Source organism: Salvelinus sp. IW2-2015, linkage group LG3 (genome assembly GCF_002910315.2).
Source record: "Salvelinus sp. IW2-2015 linkage group LG3, ASM291031v2, whole genome shotgun sequence".
In the NCBI taxonomy this organism is placed as follows: Eukaryota; Metazoa; Chordata; class Actinopteri; order Salmoniformes; family Salmonidae; genus Salvelinus; species Salvelinus sp. IW2-2015.
In genome coordinates this window covers 25033621-25052767 of record NC_036840.1, presented here as the reverse complement: position 1 = coordinate 25052767, position 19147 = coordinate 25033621, and the positions used below count along the sequence as shown (strand labels likewise).

Genomic DNA, 19147 nt, shown 5'->3' with positions numbered 1-19147 from the left:
CTGGTGGGATGGCAGAGGACTCGTTCTCTGGTGGCATGGTACAGGACTGTTCCCTGGTGGCATGGTATAGTACAGGACTGGTTCCTGGTGGATGGTACAGTACAGGACTGGTTCCCTGGATGCATAAATAGTACAGGACTGGTTCCTGGTGGGAGTATAGTACAAGGACTGGTTCCATGTTATAGTACAGGACTGGTTCCCTGGTAGGATGGTACAGTTACAGGACTGGTTCCCCTGGTGCATGGTATAGTACAGGACTGATTCCCTGGATGCATAAAATAGTACAGGACTGGTTCTCTGGTGGCATGGTATATAAGACTGGTTCTCTGTGCGGATGGTACAGTAGAGGACTGGTTCTCTGGTGGCATGGTATAGTATAGGACTGGTTCTCTGGTGGATGGTACAGTACAGGACTGGTTCTCTGGGGGCATGGTATAGTACAGGACTGGTTCCCTTGTGGCATGGTATAGTACAGGACCTGGTCCTGGTGGCATGTAAGTACAGGACTGGTTCCCTGGATGCATAAAAAGTACTCTCTCTCTCTCTCTCTCTCTCTCTCTCTCTCTCTCTCTCTCTCTCTCTCTCTCTCTGAGTGATCCTGAAATACCAGCAGTAGGTCTGAAGTGGGATGATTTAACTTCTCCTTGTGCTCCTGAGAGAGACTTTCTGCTCAGAAAGGTCTCTTCTTTCAATTATATCCTTGTTTACATCCTCAGATCCTGACTTGCCTTCCTGCAGAGAGAGTGTGTTCTCTAGCTAAAGGAGACAAGAGTGGAGGAGAGGAAAGGTGTGTGCGTGGCCTCGGAGGAGAACATAATGACAGTGTGTTGGGGCTCTGTCTGCCATAGGGACACATTAATGATTCATGCTGAGAGACTACTGGACCAGTTGTGTGTGTGTGTGTGTTATTGACTGTTCTTAAATTAACCCCACGACTGTACATCAATTGTTTAAAACCACACACGCAATCCAATAGTCTGTACTCAGCCTACTACCTTCTATATTCCTTGCCAAAGTTATGGCTATCAACGCCTTCCTAACTCACTTTACACTTGTACACCTTTCTGATGTAAGACATGTTACAGATGCCGTATCTTAATTTGACACAGTTTCACACAGCAGCAAAATAATCCTGCAGCAACAGGAAATGTGAATTATTATGTGGATTAAAATGAATGGATATTTTTTGTAGGGGTTGATACATTTTTCATTAGGGCAAATCAAGTCTGAAATGTTGAAGTGGAAATTACAAACTTTAGAAGCCTTTTTAAACTTAATAGTTTGCAGATTCCTGCAACAACATGTTCATCAAATTAAGATGCGGCACTGTACACTAATCCTCGCCAACAGGCTAGTGGAGCTTTCCATTACTACTCTCAATTTTGATGGCAGACTGTCTTTTTGAGACTAATATTGCTGTATGCATCACGTGCAATGATGTCGGAGGGGGAAAAACTGTGTTCATTACTTGCAGTAACTTCTTTGTTGTTGTAATATCACAAATGGATGTGGCAGTTTCACCATTAAGAATTCCATCTTTAAGCTTGGAATGGTATTTACACTGAGTGTACCAAACATTAGGAACACCTTCGTAATATTGAGTTGCACTCCCTTTTGCCCTCAGAACCACATGAATTTGTCAGGGCATGGACTCTACAAGTTGTTGTCGGATGCTGGCCCATGTTGACAGCAATGCTTCCCACAGTTATGTGAAGTTGGATGGATGTCCTTTGGGTGGTGGACCATTCTTGATACACACGGGAAACTGTGGACCATGAAAAACCCAGCAGCATTGCAGTTCTTGTCACTCTCAAACCGGTGCGCCTGGCACCTACTACCATACTCCGTTCAAAGGCACTTCAATCTTTTGTCTTTCCCATTCACCCTCTGAATGGCACACACATACTGTACATAATCCATGTCCCAATTGTCTAAAGGCTTAAAAATCCTTCTGTATCCGGTCTCCTCCCCATCATCTACACTGATTGAAGTGGATATAACAAGAGACATCAATAAGGGATCATAGTTTTCACCTGGATTCATGGACAGAGCAGGTGTTCCTTATGTTTTGTACACTCGGTGTATATTGGCCTTATGAAGAATAGTTAAAGTTCTAATGTGTCACTGCATGATATCATATCGTTACCATGACAACCTGGTGACAGTTTGGGAATTTAGCCAGGACCCCCGGATTAACACCCCTACTCTTACGATAAGTGCCATGGGATTTTTAGTAACCATAGAGAGTCAGGACACACAATTAACAGCCCATCCGAAAGACAGTACCCTACACAGGGAAATGTCCCCTATCACGGCCTGGGGCATTGAGATATTATTTATTTGTGTGTGTTAAAGCGCTATAGTCACTACCACCTTCCCTTGTTCTGATGCTTTCAGTCCTCTGAGTCACTTGGAGGTGTGTGTGTGTGTGTGTGGTTGTGTGTGTTGTGTGTGGTGTGTGTGTGTGTGTGTGTGTGTGTGTGTGTGTGTGTGTGTGTATGTGTGTGTTGTGTGTGTGGTGTGTGTGGTGTGTGTGTGTGTGGTGGGTGGAGAAACTGCACAGCAGCAGCTAGTGTTCAGGTAATTTGAGGTGAGCCTTCCTTCACACTGTGGAAAAAGACCGAAAAAAAACAGCTCCCTCTCTTTTCCTCTCTTCAAAGGGATTTTCTCTCTCTCTCTCTCTTGTGGTTCCTTCCCCTGTGAAAATAGGTCACCTTTCTTCTGTCTGGAGAATGCCTGGGTAGTATATCCTCTACAGCTGTGTGTGTGTGGGGGGGTGAAGGTGTGTATCAAAGTGTGTGTGTAGATTGATCCGCCGGAAAGGCAAGGTGTTTAAAAACTTCACACCAATCCTCTCTATACCCCAGCTCCTGCAGTAGCAGTAGACAGGCAGTAGACAGGCAGTAGACAGGCAGTAGGCAGGCAGTAGGCAGGCAGTAGGGAACGCACAGATCTACTTCAAATAGAAACGTGCACTCTTTATTTACTTCACAGCAGACTAGATGGGAGCATCTCTCTTTTTACCTTCCCTCTCCACTCTCCCAGATCAAGGTGAAATACCCCTCTTAAAGAGCTGTGGACCAGTACACTGTTGATCGGCCCAAATGGCACCCTATTTTCTAATATAGTACCTTATAGTCCCTGGTAAAAAGTGCATTCGATAGGGATAGGGTGCCATTTAGGACGCAGACAGCACCATGCATTAGACTGTCAGATTTGTAGGGACACTGAAAACTCTATCAATGACTGTCAAACAGTTCCATAGAGATAATACATATTCTATCATCAGGTACTGCATCCTCTCTGTGGGTCTGACAGTACTTTTTACTGAACCCTTATTTTACCAGGTAAGTTGACTGAGAACACATTCTGATTTACATCAACAACCTGGGGAATCGTTACAGGGGAGACAGTTGTACACACTGCTATAACAACAGTACAGGTGATAATGTGTAGACTGTTATTGAGGTACACCAGTTGCCTTGATGACAGCTTTGCACACTCTTGGCATTCTCTCAACTAGCTTCATGAGGAATGTGTTTCCAACAGTCTTGAAGGAGTTCCCACATGCTGAGCACTTGTTGGCTGCTTTTCCTTCACTCTGCGGTCCAACTGATCCCAAACCATCTCAATTTAGGCGAGGTCATCTGATGCAGCACTCCATCACTCTCCTTCTTGGTCAAATAGCCCTTACACAGCCTGGTGGAGTGTTTTGGGTCATTGTCCTATTGAAAAATGAAGGATAGTCCCACTAAGCACAAACCAGATGGGATGGCGTATCGCTACAGAATGCTGTGGTAGCCATGCTGGTTAAAAGTGTGCCTTGAATTCTAAATAAATTACTGACATTGTCACCAGCACACCACCATCACACCACCTCCTCCATGCTTCACGGTGGGAACCACACATGCAGAGATCCGATACTCTGCGTCTCACAAAGACACGGCGGTTACAACCAAAAATCTCACATTTGGACTCATCAGACCAACGGACAGATTTTCGCTGATCTAATGTCCATTCCTCGTTTCTTGGCCCAAGCAAGTCTCTTCTTGTTATTGGTGTCCTTTAATAGGGGTTTCTTTGCAGCAATTCGACCATGAAGGCCTGATTCACACTGTCTCTTCTGAACAGTTGATGAGCAGATGTGTCTGTTACTTGCTGGTAACTCTAATGAACTTATTCTCTGCAGCAGATGTGACTCTGTGTTTTCCTTTCCTGTGGCGGTCCTCATGAGAGCCAGTTTCATCATAGCACTTGATGGTTTTGCGACTGCACTTGAAGAAACTTTCAAAGTTCTTGACATTTTCCGTAATAACTGACCTTCACTTCTTAAAGTAATGATGGACTGTCGTTTCTCTTTGCTTTTTTGAGCTGTTCTTGCCATAATATGGACTTAGTCTTTTACCAAATAGGGCTATCTTCTGTATACCACCCCTACCTTGTCACAACACAACTGATTGGCTCAAACGCATTAAGAAGGAAATCAATTCCTAAATTAACAAGGCACACCTGTTAATTGAAATGCATTTCAGGTAACTACCTCATGAAGCTGGTTGAGAGAATGCCAAGAGTGCGCAAAGCTGTCATCAATGCAAAGGGTGGCTACTTTGAAGAATCTCAAATATAACATATATTTTGATTAGTTTAACAATGTTTTGGTTACTACATGATTCCATATGTGTTATTTCATAGTTGTGATGTCTCTTCACTATTATTCTACAATGTAGAAAATAGTAAAAAAATAAAGAAAAACCCTTGAATGAGTAGGTGTGTCCCTATGCTGCTATAACTTCATAAGAGGTTGCCGTACCGAGGTGTAGAGATGTTATAACTATAGTAGAAGTGGTATCTATAGCATTATAACGTTAATAATAATTGGTTGCCCTACCGAAGTGTAGAGGTATCCATCACTGTTCATCCCAATGTAGAGCCCTGTCTTAGTGCTCTGGATGGCTACTATCCTCAGGCCCACAGGAATCAAGTTGAACTGCACTGCAAAACAGACACAAGGACAAGAAATAGAGGGATTGGGGAGAGGGAGAGAGAGGTGTTAGAGCAATCTGCCCTTGTTTCTTACTAAAACATTCTCAGTGTTTGAAAAAGACAATTGGAGCCTCCTCTCGTTTCATTCCTCCCTCCATCCGTCAGAGAGAAGGAAGAGAGGAAGAGACCGCCTGGGGCGATCACGCTTTTAGAGACGCTTCCTTCCGCCGCTTCCTTCAGCGTGCCCTTCTGCCACGAATAACTAAATCCCCCCCCCCCCGATTTACTTGATTTAAAGGGCGGCAGGTAGCCTAGTGGTAGAGCATTGGACCAGTAACCAAAAGGTAGCTGGTTTGAATACCTGAGCCGACAAAATGAAAAATCTATTGTGCCCTAATTTGCTTCAGGCCCGCCCTACTACTATGGTTGACCCTGTAAAACAACACATTTCATTGCATTTATCCGGTGTATCTGACAATAAAACATATTTTTTTCTGTTTGAGGTAGGAGAGAGAGGGAGAGAGATAGGCGGAGATAGAAAGAAGGGAGGAAGAGAGGAGAGAGGAGACAGAGGAGAGAGAAGGAGAGGGAAAGAGGGAGAGGAGAATGAGAGGGAGAGAGAACAGAAAGCTTTACGCCTCTGGAATACATTACTGAGTGACACCTCTTAAAAATGTGCAGAATGAATCTTTAACAACACTGTAAACACCACATTAATTTAGTTTTCTGTCTTTTTTAATGCCGTTGAGTGCATCTCCTCTATTTTGAACCTTTTTAATGTGCATCGTTTTCCATAAAGACGCCACACCTGGGTCGATGTAAAAAGCATTCTGTGTGTGTCTGTGCGTTGTCAGAGAGCCTTGACCGTAAGCCCTCTGTGTTGGGGGGATATGCTAAGTAACATGTTAACTTGAGTGATATTGACAAAACGCCCCTCGGGCTACACAACACTGCGGGAGCCATGCAGATTTTAAACGGACGCCTGAAAGCATTGCGGCGACCGCTGCCGTGACAACCAAAGCCCTCAATGACTGCCCTTGAAGGTCCTAAAAGGTCCCACAAAAACAGCCAGGAATAGTAGCTTTGAATAGGCCATTTCATAGTCAGTTTAAAAATGGAAGAACAACAGCAACCACAAGTATCAGCCAACAACTGCTTTCGTCTAATAGGGTTTTCTTGCTGAAAGAAAGAGAGTGATGATGGGATGGGTGATGAAAGAGTGCAGGCTGCCCTGGTCCTCTGTATCTCTCCCCCCCCCCTTCTCTCTAGGCCCTGCTTTTATTTGCTCTATCGATCCCTGAATCTCAACCAGGCCGTTTCGCAAATGAACATGGTGTCACTAAAGACCACGGAGAAGGTGACACATAGAAGAGCACACACAGTCCCTCTCTCTGTCTCTCTGTCTCTCTCACACAACCACACATACACATATAGAATATATAGTACCCCCTACTCCACATGGAGTCTATGACCCTCTGTAACCCTGGACACTGCTACAGACAGACACTCTCTCTCGCTCTCTCTTCCTTTCTCTCATTTTGACCATTCGCTCACCTGTATCTCAATTTCACTCTCCCCTTCCCTCTCCTCTCTCCAATCTCCTCTCTTTAACCATTTCTCCCACCATTTGTTTGCTCACTTCCTCCTCTCTCTCTTTCTCTCTCTCTGTGTATATATATATCTACAGTGCCTTCAGAAATTATTCAGACCCCTCCACATTTTGTTGTTACAAAGTTCGATAAAAATAGATTTTTGTCAACTATCAACTAAAATTATCTAATGTCAAATTGGATAAAAAATTCTAACATTTGTAAAAAAAAATAAAAAAAAAAGTGAACAAAAATAAAACACTAAGATACACTACATGACCAAAAGTATGTGGACACCTGCTCGTCGAAAATCTAATTCCAAAATCATGGGCATTAACATGGAGTTGGTCCCCCCTTTGCTGCTATAACAGCCTCCACTCTTCTGGGAAGGCATTCCACTAGATGTTGGAACATTGCTGCAGGGACTTGCTTCCATACAGCCTCAAAAGCATTAGTGAGGTCGGCACTGATGTTGGGCGATTAGGCCTGGCTCGCAGACTGTGTTCCAATTCATCACAAAGGTGTTTGTTGGGATTGAGGTCAGGGCTATGTGCAGGCCAGTCAAGTTTTTCCCATCGATCTTGACAAACCATTTCTGCATGGACCTCGCTTTGTGCCTAGGGGCATTGTCATGCTGAAACAGGAAAGGGCCTTCCCCAAGCTGTTGCCACAAAGTTGGAAGCCCAGAATCGTCTAGAATTTCATTGTATGCTGTAGCGTTAAGATTTCCGTTCACTAGAACTAAGGAGCCTAGCCCAATACATGAAAAACAGCCCCAGACCATTATTCCTCTTCCACCAATCTTTACAGTTGGCACTGTGCATTGGGGCAGGTAGCGTTCACCAAACCCAGATTCATCCGTCGGAATGTCATAGTGAAGCATGATTCATCACTCAAGAGAACACATTTCCACTTCTCCAGAGTCCAATAGCTGCAAGCTTTACACCACTCCAGCCGACGCTTGGCATTGCGCATGGTGATCTTAGGCTTGTGTGCGGCTGCTCGGCCATGGAAACCCATTTCATGAAGCTCCCAACAAACAGTTTGGAACATGGTAGGGAATGTTGCAATCGAGGACGGACGATTTTTATGCGCTTCAGCACTTTGCGGGCCTGTTCTGTGAGCTTGTGTGGCCTACCACTTCGCGGCTGAGTTGTTGTTGCTCCTAGATGTTTCCACTTCACAATAACAGCACTTACTGTTGACTGTGGCAGCTCTAGCAGGGAAAAAATTTGACAAACTGACTTGTTGGAAAGGTGGCGTCCTATGACGGTGCCACGTTGAAAGTCACTGAGCCCTTCACTAAAGCCATTCTACTGCCGATGTTTGTCTATGGAGATTGCATGGCTGTGTACTTGATTTTATACACCTGCAGCAACGAGTGTGGCTGAAATAGCCGAATCCACTCATTTGAAGGGGTGTTCACATACTTTTGTATATATTGTGTATCTTGATTTGTATATTCAACCCCCTTAATCAATAGATGTTAGAATCATCTTTGGCAGTGATCTGGGTAAGTCTCTAAGAGCTTTGCACACCTGGATTGTCAAGTTGGTTGTTGATTTTTGATTTTGATTTTTTTGATCATTGTTAAACAAACATTTTCAAGTTTTGCCATAGTTTTTCAAGCTGATTTAAGTCGAAACTGTAACTAGGCCGCTCAGGAACATTCAATGTCGTCTTGGTAAGAAACTCCAGTGTATATTGGCCTTTTCTTTTAGGTTATTGTCCTGCTGAAATGTGAATTTGTATCTCAGTGTTTGTTGGTAAGCAGACTGAACCAGGTTTTCCTCTAGGATTTTGCCTGTGCTTAGCTATACCATTTTTTTTTTAAATCCTAAACAACTCCCTGAAACTTGCAGATGACAAGCATACCTGTAACATGATGCAGCCACCACAATGCTTGAAAATATGAAGAGTGGTACTCAGTGATGTGTTTTTTTGGATTTGCCCCAAACATAACGCTCTCATAAAGTTCATTTATTTGCCAAATGTTGGCAGTTGTACTCTAGTGCCTTATTGCACTAATGTAAAACTGAGTTAGGAAGGACGAATGTATTTCTGTAGTGACTGGGTGTATTGACACACCATTCAAAGAGTAATTAATAACTTCACCATGCTCAAAAGGATATTCAATGTCTGCAATAGGTATCACGACTCCCACCGAAGGTGGCTCCCCTTCCTGTTCGGGTGGCGCTCGGCGGTCGTCGTCGCCGGCCTATTAGCTGCCACTGATCCTTTTTTTTCCCCCCTTGTCTGTTTATTAGTTGCACCTGTGTTCAGTTAGGTTTATTGGTTGGGCTTTATTTACCAGAAGGCCCGCCTACTGGTTGTGCGGGATTATTTTCAGTATACGTTAGTACTCGACTGTAAGTCACGGTTGTTCGTGTATGGTGTGTTTTGCTGAACTGTTTAGTTCCCCCTGTTTGGGGCATTTCTTTGAGTTGGCGTCATTTTCACCGGTGTGGTGTAATAAATATATCGCTACCCTGAACTCGCTGCTTGCTGCGCCTGACTTCTTCCTCCACTACACCCCGGACGTTACAATAGGTGCATTTCTTTGTGAGGCACTGGAAAACCTCCCTGGTCTTTGTGGTTGAGTCTGTATTTCAAATGCACTGCTCAACTGAGAGACCTTATAGATAATTGTATGTGTGCGGTACAGAGATGAGGTAGTCATTCAAAAATCATGTTAAACACTATTATTGCATACAGAGTGAGTCCATGCAACTTGCCATAACAAAGTGGTTGAATACTTATCGACTCTTCAGCTTTTCATTTTTAACACATTTCTGAATACATAATTCCACTTTCAGATTCTGGGCTATTGTGTGTAGGACGGTGACCCCCCAAAAATATCGCAATTTAATCCATTTTAAATTCAGGCTGTAACACAACAACATGTGGAAAAAGTCAAGGGGTGTGAATACTTTCTGAAGACACTGTATCTACTATGTCTTCCACTTTCCTATTCATCTCTCCCTCCCACCTCTCTCATAACTCTCATTCTCTACGAGAGGGAGAGTTAGTCCTCCTTTCTCTCTCCATGAAAGGTGTCTCTCTTTCTAATCATATGGATTACGGCAGATAATAGGTCAGCCTGCCGTTTCTCTCTTTCGCTTCCTCCTCTCTTTCTTCCCCTCTCCTCTTTCTTTCTCAAGACACTCGGCGTGGCGCTGGGGAGACTGCTGGATTAATTAAAGTTGTTCGAGTAAGAGACAGAGGGAGGGAGAGAAAGAGAGAGATGGAGAAGGGTGGGGGGAGATGGGGAGATAGGCGGCTTTGCCGAATCAATCCCAGCAAGTCGATACAAAATAAATAAACGAGGAGAAAAACAACCAGGAAGGCACGGAGGAGAGGGAGGAAGGGGTGATGGATGGAAGGCACGGAGGAGAGGGAGGATGGGGAGATGGATGGAAGGCATGGAGGAGAGGGCATCAGTGGTCTTGCTGAAGATGTTGTGCTGTATTGAGCCGAGAACGGGAGGATTAGCTGTCTGTGTCATGGAGAGAGTTCAACACATGGACAGGAAGTCGATGGACAGGAAGTAGAAGGACTACAAGTAGAAGAAATACAGGACGTATTGCTCATTCTCAACTTCCTGTTTGGGGTGACGGGTGAGAGAGACCTAATACTCGTACTTGCGTCCTAAATAGTAGGCCGTTTGAGTATGTGAAAAAATGTAGTTTTAATAGTACGTGACATTTTGAAGATTGAGTATACTTTAAAAGCCTGGATGTCATACTCATTTCGGCTTTGACAACAGCTGATCAGTTAGATATGGGGACGTACTAGCGAACTCAATGAATAGCGGGAAACAGAGCATCCTCAATATGTGAAAATAAAATGAGTTATAGTATGTGAATTTTCTTAAATCAAGTATGGTTTAAATGCCAGGATGTTATAGTCATTTAGGCTGTTCATCTAGTAGAATCCGATTCACACTTTCCCACAGTGCATTGGAAGAGGTGGGCTGCGAATGATAGTGCCGGGTTCTCTTCAAGTAGCCAAACAACAAAACGAGGTTACTTAATTGGGAAGATGCTGTATAGCGAAGCTTCTGCGGTGGTGTTCAAATGTAGGCTTTTCATTGAAAAGTGCTTATTTTGAAAAGTGTTCCTTCGTCAGAGCTTTTAAACTAAATACTAAACCATCTTTTGATTTCTGAATGTGTCGGCACCGGGGATTCGGGATGTGGCTGCATTATTGATGACGTGTTAATCAGGCCTTTTGATTTGAACACATGGATTGTTTTGGTTTTGTAGGCCAGGCTACATATATCATTACATGTATGGATCAAGCCTTTAGCAGTCATTCTGATCTCGTTTCCAATGATCAGTGCTTTAGTTTATTATGTTGCTGTCCAGTGGTTCTGAATTTGTGATGTCCATGTTTTTTGTGCAATAGCCTTAGTTTTGCTGTATACTAGGCAATTTGATTWAATTTATATATGTTACAGCACTAATAAATATGTTGAAATGGAACCAAATTATATGTTTCTGTCTTCAGTYMTTTTTAAATMGGATAGATGGGCGATATGGRCTAYGCTAAGGGTCTAATAGTCTGCCTATAACCAGCCTGAGTAGGATTATAACTCCATTCCTATTCTATTCAGAGTTTAGAGAAATTAATCAAATTGGAAAGGATCTATTATCAGGTGCATGTCTGTTGAATTTGGAAAAATCCAACTGAACTAGGCCCCGCCCCACCTACTCAGCCAGTCAGGATTTTACATTTTTACTAWACGGTATRTGCTAAATAGTAGGCAGTTTAAGTATGTAGTAYGCTAGTATGGGTATTCGGACACAGCCAGTCACTCATTGTTATGGGCTTGGGTGTTAGACATGTTATTGAAGTAWAGTGTCATACTCTTCTAATGTTCAAAGCCTGAGTGCACCCCTATCTGGCTGTCACTCATCTCTCATCGCCATGGCAATGCTACTGTGAGGGATTAGAGTTGCCTGGATGGCTGGTGACAAACTTCTGCTCCCTCCACCATCACTCACCAATCAGATCAGAGACAGATCAACAGGAAGAGGATAGGGGTCACGAGAGGTCAAATACTATAAAGACCACAAGCCATCTACCCATACCTCTCTTTTTAGAATAKATAATACAAGATATAATTATTATTTTCTCATTCTCTCTGTCCCTCCATCTACTCTCCCTCTCTCTCCCCACCTACTCTCACGACCTTTAAACTCTATCTACCTGCCTCTGTCTGTCTGTCAATAATTTTGTGTGTATTTAACCTGACTCTATTCCTTTAGTGCTGTTGTTTCCCTCTCTAGTTCTCTCATTCAATCCCCTCTTCTTGTCTTTCATTCTCCCTCCTGCGAAGCTAATATCTAGCTAATAACTTTATTCTACTCTCATGCATCTGTATTGTTCTAAATCCTAATTTCTCAGCACCTCTTCTCTTTCTTCACTCTTTTCTCCCCGTCTCCCCGTCTCTCTCGCTCTCTGTCTCCCTGATTCGCTCTCTTTCCCTCTCTCTCACACTATAGTTCCTTGATTTCACCTTCTCCATATTCCTCACCCTCTCATCTCCTTTCTCAGTTCAATTTAAGGGCTTTATTGGCATGGGAAACATATGTTAACATTGCCAAAGCAAGTGAAGTAGATAATAAACAAAGGTGAAATAAACAATAAAGATTAACAGTAAACATTACACTCACAAAGTTTCAAAAGAATAAAGCCATTTCAAATGTCACTATCTCTCTCTCGCTCACTCTGTGTGTGTGTGTGTGTGTGTGCGTGCGTGTTATTGAGATGCTGAAACTGAAAAGACGATGTCAGCCTAGACCAATCCCGAAGCTGAGAGAGATGAATAAATGTTTTTCGCGGCAGGAATTGGAGGGGATAAATGTTCAGAGAATCTTTATGGATTTCTGATGGGATTTCCATTCCTCCCACTCCCCCTGTCCCTCCGGATGGATGGAGACCTCCAAAGCAGGCCAAATCCATTGACACCACCCTTTCAAACCCAATATCTCACTTTCATGTCTTCCTCTGCAACTCTCTGGTTCTGTTTTTCTCTGTCTCAACCACCCTCTTGTAAACTTCTCGCAGCCTCTCACCCTCCCTTCCTCTCTCTTTCTCACTCTCTCTCTCTCTCACCCTCCCTGTCTTTTTCTATCTCATCATTTCATTTTCCAGTCTGTTTCTTCTTCCTGCCTTTTTCTGTAGGACGGGAGAGTCCCTCCTCTCTTGGTACAGTACTCATGCATCCTCCCTCACTCCTCTCTCCCCCTGTCTCCCCTCCATGTCCGTCAAGTGGGAGGTCTGGCTCTCTTACACACACATTCATGTCACCGTGACAATCCACTGGTCAGTCCAGCTGAACAGAGAAGAGGTGTCCAAACTCTGGATCCTCCCTCTCTCCCTCCCTCCCTCCCTCCTCCCCTTTTCCCATTACATAACCATCTGAAAGAGAGAGAGAGAGGAGGGGGGGGTAGAGAAAAAGCCAGTCTCTTGTACCTCCCACCAGAGGGGGGAGACACAGTGATTGAATGGCCATCAGTGGCTCGCCAGCTGCTTCTTTGGCAGCGCAGTCCCTCCTCTCTCTCTATCCTCTTTCCCTCATCTCTCATCCCTCCCCTCTCTCCCTATTCTCTGTCTTCCCCTCTGTTCCTCTGCTCGCTTCCCTCCCTCCCTTGCTTCACCCTTTCTCTTTCCSTCCCTTCATCCCTTCAGAGGTCCAGACCTCTAAAGTCATAGAGGAAGAAAATAAGCGTTTTTCCCCGAGATGGGAGCAGAGGGGTTGAATCAAGACATAGGTGATGKGGGTGGATGTATACTCCGTTCCCGTGGCCTGACCCGTCGTGGCTGTAAGGGGGCCTTGGGGGAAAGTTCCCATGGCTGAAGCCGGGGGCTGGATCAATGTGCCCAGGGCTGGGTCTATGTTCCCAGGGCTGGGGGCTGGGTCTATGTGCTGGGGGCTWGGTCTATGTGCCCAGGGTGGGGGATGTGTCTATGTGCCCAGGACTGGGGCATTGTGTCTGGGGTCTGTCAGGGGGCTGGGGGTGGAAGTTCCAAGGGCAGGGGCTGAAGGCTGAGGGGGCCGCAGGGGTCGATCTGACAGGACGGCGTTAGTAAAATTAGCAATTAACTGGCAGGGCGGTGCAGCCGCAGTGTGTAATACCCCTGGCCAGGGACCAAACACCCAGGGGTCTCCGCCAACAACAGCCTCTCTACTTAATTGTCAGAGCGAGGGAGGGAGCGATGCATCCCATCCCAGTGTCCTTTGACAACTTCCAACGGTCAAATGTACTTTGAGGGAGTTTCTCTGTCTATGTTTTTGTTTGTTTGTGTGTGTGTGTGTGTGTGTGTGTGTGTGTGTGTTTGTTGAGCATAATTTTACGTCGAGATCTGTCTGTGTATTTGTTTGTTTCTTTATTAAATTTTTATTGAACCTTTATTTAAACGGAGTCACATTGAGATGAAGAATCTCTTTACACAGAGAGCCCTGTACACATGACAATAAAAACATAGACAACATACAGTCGTGGCCAAAGGTTTTGAGAATGACACAAATATTAATTTCCACAAAGTTTGCGGCTTCAGTGTCTTTAGATATTTTTGTCAGATGTTACTATGGAATACTGACGTATAATTACAAGCATTCCATAAGTGTCAAAGGCTTTTATTGACAATTACATGAAGTTGATGCAAAGAGTCAATATTCGCAGTGTTGTCCTTTCTTTTTCAAGACCTCTGCAATCCGCCCTGGCATGCTGTCAATTAACTTCTGGGCCACATCCTGACTGATGGCAGCCCATTCTTGCATAATCAATGCTTGGAGTTTGTCAGAATTTGTGGATTTTTGTTTGTCCACCTGCYTCTTGAGGATTGACCACAAGTTCTCAATGGGATTAAGGTCTGGGGAGTTTCCTGGCCATGGACCCAAAATATCAATGTTTTGTTCCCCGACCCACTTTTGCCTTATGGCAAGGGGTCCATCATGCTGGAAAAGGCATTGTTCGTCACCAAACTGTTTCTGGATGGTTGGGAGAAGTTGCTCTCGAAGGATGTGTTGGTACCATTCTTTATTCATGGCTGTCTTCTTAGGCAAAATTGTGAGTGAGCCCACTCCCTTGGCTGAGAAGCAACCCCACACATGAATGGTCTCAGGATGCTTTACTGTTGGCATGCCATAGGACTGATGGTAGTGCTCACCTTGTCTTCTCCGGACAAGTTTTTTTTCCGGATGCCCAAACAATCGGAAAGGGGATTCATCAGAGAAAATTACTTTACCCAGTCCTCAGCAGTCCAATCCCTGTACCTTTTACAGAATATCAGTCTGTCTCTGATGTTTTTCCTGGAGGAAGTGGCTTCTTTGCTGCCCTTCTTGACACCAGGCCATCCTCCAAGTCTTCACCTCACTTGTGCGTGCAGATGCACTCACACCTGCCTGCTGCAATTCCTGAGCAAGCTCTGTACTGGTGTTGCCCCGGTCCCGCAGCTGAATCAACTTTAGGAGACGGTCCTGGCATTTGCTGGACTTTCTTGGGTGCCCTGAAGCCTTCTTCACAACAATTGAACCGCTCTCCTTGAAGTTCTTGATGATCCGATAAATGGTTGATTTAGGTGCAATCTTACTGGCAGCAATATCCTTGCCTGTGAAGCCGTTTTTTTGTGAAAGCAATGATGACGGCACATGTTTCCTTGCAGGTAACCATGATTGACAGAGGAAGAACAATGATTCCAAGCACCACCTTCCTTTTGAAGCTTCCAGTCTGTTATTTGAACTCAATCAGCATGACAGAGAGATCTCAGCATTGTCCTCTTCAACACTCACACCTGTGTTAACGAGAGAATCAGTGACATGATGTCAGCTGATCCTATTGTGGCAGGGCTGAAATGCAGTGGAAATGTTTTTGGGGGATTTAGTTCATTTGCATGGCAAAGAGGGACTTTGCAATTCATCTGATCACTCTTCATACAATTCTGGAGTATATGCAAATTGCCATCATACAAACTGAGGCAGCAGACTTAATATTGTGTCATTCTCAAAACTTTTGGCCACGACTGTACACATGTGTATAAAAACAACACAATTCAGCACAACAACAAAAATAATAATAAAAGCAATCACATTCAACTACATAGAGGTCCTCAATCAATAATGGAAACTGCTGAGTGACACCAGCACATCTAACTGCAGATTGTTCCACAAATTAGGGGCAAAAAATACAAAACACAGATTTTCCCAAATCTGTGGAGACTGGAGGGATCTCTAGTGTTATCCAGTCCTGTGAACGGGTTTGGTAACTCATGATTTTATCTTAATGAATGATGTTACATATAGAGGGAGTTTCTGTCAGATTGCTTTGTAAATAAATCAAAGAGAATACAGCTTTCTTCTTCCAGACAGAGAGGTCCAGCCCACATTTTTCTCAATGATGAGCCCTAAAATTGTCCCCTGTGATAAAGCATTTGCTGAATGGGGGACTGTGTGTATTGGATGGATGTGTTGACATGTCTTTGTGTGTGTGTGTGTGTGTGTGTGTGTGTGTGTGTGTGTGTGTTGTGTGTGTGTGTGTGTGTGGTGTGTGTGTGTGTGTTGTGTGGTGTGTGTGGTGTGTTGTGTGTGGTGTGTGTGTGGTGTGGTGTGGTGTGTGTGTGTTGTGTGTGTTGTTGTGGTGTGTGTGGTGTGTGTGTGTGAAAGTAGCGTGTGTTTGTCCTGTCTATCAAGACTGGAAACAGGGGTAAGCTGGGTAGGCCTGGTCCATCAGAACACTCCAGACTCTGTGAGTGTGTCCATAATGGCAACCTATTCCCTACATAGTGCACTATGCCCTATGGAACCTGGTCAAAAGTAGTGTACTACATGGGGAATATGGTGCAATTTGGGAGGCAGCTTGTCTCTGTAGAACTCAGATATGAATCTGACTGTTTCCTCCTTAATTATTTATCTCCATTTGCTGCTGATTTGGCCCTTTACTGACTGGCCTCAGCACACTCTGCAGTGGGGTGCGTAATTACACACATATGCACACACATACACACATACATAAACACACACGGACACACACGCATGCAAACACACACACATGGACATGTACACAGGCAGACACACACACGCATCCGGGCATGCACGTAAACACACACTTTTTTCATAGGAGAGGTCAGGGAACAAGTTGGGGGTCCCACCCTGGGGCTGATGGGAGGGTGAGAGGCAGATGGAGAGAGAAAGAGAGAGGCTGAGGAGTGTACGCTGTAGCGAGACAGAGAAAGCTAGGCAGGTCCCTCAGCCACTCAGAACCATAGTTGTGGTGTATGAGAGGAGTCTCTGCTCCCTCCACAGGGAGGCCTGCCATTCTGTTCTGGCCTACAGTAAATACAAAATGAGATATTCCAGACCTTGATCATAGACGCTCAAACACATACACAAACAGAGACTCATGCACACACTTCGCACACACACACACACACGCAAAACACTAATCTATCCCATTMAATTTTCTGTGCAGTGGGGTAGATGATTATTCCGTTGTGATGTCAATCACTCAACAATTCTACCGTGCTGTGGGAATGAATAAATAATCTGCTTTGAATGAAAAGTGAACGATTTATGAGTCCTGTACTGGGCTGTACATGCCAGACCTCCCTCCATCCGTCTCTTTCTATCTCCCTCTCTCTTTCTATCGCTCTTCACCTCTTTCTCTCCCTCTCTCCACACCTCTTTCCTCTCTTCCTCCCTCTCCCGTGCCGCACTCCGCCACTTCCTCTCCCCTAAGCTTGTTCCCCTTACAGAAAGCTCACAGATACAGTAAGCCTGATGTAAGGATTGATAGAGTTCTAGTTGTTATGAAATATACCGTAACTCACACTCAAAAACACTTCACAGTTGTCCTCTAATCTCTGAATAAACTTTAATACCCCAACCGGGACCTGTTATGTTATGCAGTGATTTACTGTGCTTACAGTTTCTATACTGTACCTACCTAAAGTGTGAGAGCCCTGTACACATCTACAATATATTTCAGATTCACAGACTGTTATGCAATAACTTGTCTACCAATAACTGTCTAAAAAGACGTACTGTCTAAAGATTCTCACTGTGCCTATACAGAGTTTAATATTTCAATAGAAACTGTGGAGAGTTGCATGGCATTACGTACTGGCAGACAGTCAGACACAGAAAGACAGGTGTGAGACTTACAGAAGGACAGCAGGGTTAGACAGTCAGACACAGAAAGACAGGTGTGAGACTTACAGAAGGACAGCAGGGTTAGACAGACAGACAGACAGACAGACAGACAGACAGACAGACAGACAGACAGACAGACAGACAGACATGTGTGAGACTTACAGAAGGACAGCAGGGTTATAGAGACATAGACAGGTGTGAGACTTACAGAAGGACAGCCGGGTTAGAGAGACAGACAGATAGGTGTGAGACTTAGCAGATGACAGCAGGTTGTTTAGGAGACAGACAGGTGTTAGACTTACAGAAGACAGCAGGGTTAGAGAGAACAGGGCAGATAAGGTGTGAGACTTACAGAATGGACAAGGCAGGGTTAGAGAGACAGACAGGTGTTAGACTTACAGAAGCACAGCAGGGTTAGAGAGACAGGCAGATAGGTGTGAGACTTACAGAAGGACAGCAGGGTTAGAGAGACAGGCAGATAGGTGTGAGACTTACAGAAGGACAGCAGGGTTAGAGAGACAGACAGAAAGGTATGAGACTTACAGAAGGACAGCAGGGTTAGAGAGACAGACAGAAAGGTATGAGACTTACAGAAGGACAACAGGGTTATAGAGACAGTCAGATACAGAAAGACAGTGGTGGGACAGACAGACAGCAGGGTTAGAGAGACAGTCAGGCACAGAAAGACAGGTGTGAGACTTACATGACAGCAGGGTTAGAGAGACAGACAGACAGACAGACAGACAGACAGACAGACAGACAGACAGACAGACAGACAGACAGACAGACAGACAGACAGACAGAGACAGACAGACAGGTGTGAGACAGATAGACAGACTTACAGAAGGAGCTGCTTTCGTCCTTTGTGCCGTCCATGGTGCCATCCGGAAGCATCTGGAGGTAGAAGCCATGCCGGTTGTAGAGTCTCGTGACAATGCCTTTCAGTTGGGGCTCTGCAGGGGGACAGGACAGGGTTAATTTGTGTCCTCATATTGCATGATAGTCAGTGATGTTTGCACTCAAACTCAGCATCTGGGAACAAACAGCAGTAAAGGAAGATTCTACACTCTAATGTATTTTCTCCCAAATATATTATAACATGTGATTTACACTGAAAGGCAGCATCTGTGTCCACAGTGGCCTTCTCTATTAAATKATGTTTTATTTTTTATCTAACCTTTATTTAATTAGGCAAGTCAGTTAAGAACAAATTCTTATTTACAATGATGGCCTATTGATGGGACCTTGGTGCCTGCTTAAAATGGGGCCGTGTCTACGATGAGGGAGGTAGGGTGTGTGTGCCTGCCTACTGCCTAGTACGGGGAATGCTTCATTAAAGATGAATAGCATGTGAGGCTGTGCTGCCCTCTTCGCGATAAGGCAGAGGAGTGAGAGAGAGAGATGGGAGGAGAGCTAAAGA

At 44.5% G+C, this 19147-nt stretch overlaps 1 pseudogene; it reads right to left on the bottom strand.

Annotated features, from left to right (window-relative positions):
* Window positions 1–18675, bottom strand: part of LOC111980586 (fibroblast growth factor 14-like) — a 43930-nt pseudogene extending 25255 nt beyond the window's left edge.
* Window positions 18676–19147: the final 472 nt, after the last annotated feature.